Here is a 4,395-nt window from a genome sequence, read left to right as displayed (position 1 = left end):
GAACAACACCTATAACAGTGGCCCGCACGTCCAGCGGACTAGACCGCGTGGTTATAACACTTACATCACGATGGGCCCAACCCCAGAATAAATGGACGGTGTAGATCAAAATACACGTCATGGTGGTCCGCAGCACCGTCACATGGTATCCAGCACTACCCAAGCTGACCAGCACCGTCCAGCACATCTGGACGGTTTGATGAAATAAGTACATCATTGTGGGATCCACATGTGTGGCCCACCAGTCCAGTAAATGAATAGACGGTGTGAATACAACACATTGTCAAGGTAGGGCCCACCATAACGTTTATTTTCCATCCAATCTGTCTATATGATCACCAGGACCTGACAAGGAGGAAAAAAAACAAATATTATATTGATTTAAAACTTCTGTGAACCCAAAAGGAGTTTCAATGGTAGACGTTAAAACCCACTATTGTTGTGGTGTGGTCCACTTGATAATTAGATTTGTCTTATTTTTAATGTTAAGCCCTAAAATTATCTCTGAAAATGGTTGGACGGTGTAGATACAGCGCCTGCATCATGTTGGGTGGTTAGATGGTGCAGCTGCATCATGGTGGGACCGCACATGTTTCCTCAATTTGGAAGACATAGAGGAGGCACATACCTCATGGGGACCACAGAAATGGGTAACGTCAATTCACCAACCATGTAGCAGGCGTGAGGCACACCATCCAAACCGTTGGCAGGTGGGTCCCACATGGGGCCCACAATATAAGTATATACCATATGCATATATGTGTGTGCATATATATATCACACACCTATATATATAATAAAATATTATATTAAAAGGAGAGAGTTCAGACGTCCAGCGTCTGGACAGACGGTGTGGATTTAAAACCACATAGGGTCCATACAAATGGACGGACGGTGTGGATGGCACCCACACAACAACTGGTCCCACATCAATAAGGGCTATGACGTTAGTACGGCAGCAATATAGTTGTTGTACGATGCAGCCAGCTGTTGCTGCTTCAACGGCAGGGGTGGGTCCCACGTGAGGCCCACCATAACGTCTATTTTCATCAAATCTGTTGATAAGGTCACATAGACCTAGAATGAAGAGGAAAACAAATTTCATCATGATCCAAAACTTCTTTGGTGACCCAAAAAGGGTTCCAATGGCAGCCGTTAGACCCCACTGTTTCTTGTGATGTGGGCCACCTGAGTGCTAAATCAGTCTGATTTTTAGAGTGGGTCCACTTCAAGGAGTGGCCCACTTGATGAACGGTGTGAATATCAAATATACATCATGGTGGGGCCCACGGTAGGGGCCGTGGGTCCCTGCCTTCCGCCCGCCCGTAATGACATAGGCGCTGCCTGCACCTGCTGCATATGTTCCTTTTTAAAAAAAAACTAAATCTCTGAGGTTTTTCACGTGTGGGGCCGGCATTGGAAGCATCCGCCCCACCAAATGGGTCCTACACTCCATAAGAAATCTATCAAGCCTAATATTGGGCATCTTTTGGAGTGTAGAAAATTTTAAGTGCATTTAAACAGTGAAAATCACTATTTTCTAAGGTATGGCCTGCCTGAAAGTTAGATCAGCTTCATTTTTTGGCTCAACGCCTAAAATGAGTGGGTAAATAAGATAGATGGTGTGGATTGAATACATATATCAAGGTGGGGCCTACACAAGTGACCCACCTAAATAGCTTGTGGAACCAAGCTAATATTTGTATTTTCCATTTCACGTCCAGCGTCCCTGGACGCTGGACGATTTGGGCTCTACACATACATTTAAGGTGGGCCCCACCCATGGACGTGGGCCACTAAAAAAAAAGGTTGGATCGCGTGGGTAATACATACATCAAAGTGGGGTCCATCCAAGTGGGCCACACAACTACATCATCACAAAGAAAAGGGAAAAAGAGAGAGAGAGAGAAAGAGATCAAGCGATGGAGGGACCCCGGCACTATGGGCCCTCCCTTGCATGATTTAAAATGTACAGCAAGTGGGTCCCATTTCATATGGGCCCGCCGATCAAAATCAACGGTGGAGATCCTTTCTCTACCGAAATAGAGGGTCTAGATGACCCCTTTTGAAACTAGAAAGTAAACATCATGATAGGGTCCATGGAGAATGGCCCCATCATGAAATGATATTGATAATCAAGGTGGGGCATCGGTTACATCTTAGGGTCCAAAGTGAGATCCATACCATCGATCGGTAGGCCTCACTTGGCCCATCATAAAAATATGAAAACTAGCCTATAGAAGCACCCACTATGATCCAAAGGTCAAGATCTACACAAAAGAAAATTACCCACCTCGTGATCTCTTCTTCCTTCTTCCGCCAATGCGTAATAGAGTCCCAAAGAGACAATTTCAACGGTGGAGATAATCATTAGATGGTGGAGATGGGAGATAGGGAGGTGGGCCACACTAGCTCTCTCATGGGAGCCATGGACGTGGGATGCTCCATGGAGGGATTGCATGGAGAAAAAAAAAGATGAGAGAGGAAGTGATGTAAGAGAAGTGATAGGAGAGAGATGATGAGGTGATGGGAAAGTTGACTTTAGGTAAGGGTGATGTAAGAGAGGGATGATTGCTTGTACTTGACTTGATGGGATGGAGTACTTGACTTTTGATATGATTGATGGGATATTCTTTTGGGATTGCAACGTGCGGAGTTTTTCCTCGAACTAAACGTAGGTCCATATCCCCCTGCCAGGGTACCAGATCGGTATGCAAGACGCGACATTGGAACCACGGGGACGGTGCTGTCGCACTGGTATAAGACTCGGGTCGAGCAGACTCAGATATACGGGACACATCTTAGGGTCACGTGCAAATGCCGATAACCGATCGCAAGTCACCGAAATTCGACCGGGATAACTGCGGAAGCCTACGAAACAGTACGGGCTAGGATACGGGTCTTACACCTTGTCCACAGTCAGGTTGAACCATGATTTAATTCTTAAAATTATAAGGTATTCCAGTTTATTTATTCATTTATGATCAGTCAATTAACACAGGTTGATGGAGTAGTTTTTTAAAGTGGTTATATCAACGTGTTATGCCATCGACTCATGATGGTTCGGTAAGTCTAATAAAAATTTTAAGAGTTTTAGGGTTAAATTAATGAGGTGTTACATCGAGTCCCATCGACAACCTGTCGGTGGGATCGAAGACCATTAAAAATTATTATTTTGGGCATACAATTTTATAGCAGCTTCACACCTCTATTAGCATTACTTATTATGTTCCAATTAGGCTTTTCAGGCTAAGGGATGATAAACAAGGTTTTCCTATAAGGTTAGGATCATCTGAAAGTTCAAGGGATTGTTTTGGGTCAAGGTTAGGGTTACCAAGGTACCTTATTTACTTATTCTTTACTCCTTAATGTTATGTCCTCATATGTCTTCTGTCTTCAGCTTTCAAGGACTCAACAGACTACATAACACATGGACTCACGTGATTAACAACCAAGGTGCACAAATCAGTACACTAAAACATCGGGTTTCTCTTGATTGTTTAACAGATTTACCTATGTGCTTAGGTTCAAAAGATTTTCATTTCTTGTCGTAACTTTTTCCTTTATTCTTCTTAAAGAATTTTATGAAATCTTTTTGTTTTTGTCATTTCTTCTTCATCACCATCATCATTGTCTTCTTCATACTTGTTTTTCTTGCGTTTATGTGAAGTCTTTAAGACAGTATGTTTCTTTTTAGAGGGTATTTCTCGTATAATTCATATGTTTGTATGGAACCTATAAGTTCTTCTAGTTTTATGCTATCCATGTCTCTACACTCTTTGATAGAGGTTATCTTAGGAGAAAATCTCTCTGATATTGGCCTATGAATTTTCCTACAAATACAGGCCATCAGAACTTTTTCTCATAAAGCCCGCATGAAATTGTGAATATCATTTAGTTTAGAATAAAACTTCATAAAAGATTCATGCTCTTTCATTTTAATATTTTTGAATTTGGTGGTTAAGGGCTGAATTTTGAAATGCTTTACTATGTTTGTTACTTCGTGAGTAGTTTTTAAAATGTCCCACGCTTGTTTCTCGGTTTCACATGTACAAATTCTTTTAAATTTATCTGGGAAAATGGTACAGTAAATAATATTGAGAGCTTTGGCATCATAGATATATCTAAGTCTCTCATCATCACTCTATTTTAATTTATCTTTAGGAGTGGTAATGGTGACTCCGTCTACCACACCTTGTTCCACCCAATATATGTCAAGCTTGGTATATGCTCTCCCAAACCATAGGGTCAAACGGATCTTAAAATTACTATCATAGATCTAAACTTCTATGAGTCTAGCTAAATATGTTCATTTTAAAGGCTTAGGCTTGGGATGACAGAGACAAGGTTTTTTAATTTAGAATGTATCATTTACAGGAATGTTGTTTTGGAACT

This window comes from Magnolia sinica, chromosome 14 (genome assembly GCF_029962835.1).
Source record: "Magnolia sinica isolate HGM2019 chromosome 14, MsV1, whole genome shotgun sequence".
Classification (NCBI taxonomy): domain Eukaryota; kingdom Viridiplantae; phylum Streptophyta; class Magnoliopsida; order Magnoliales; family Magnoliaceae; genus Magnolia; species Magnolia sinica.
The sequence above is the reverse complement of the archived record's forward strand: the minus strand, read 5'-3'. Positions refer to the sequence as shown.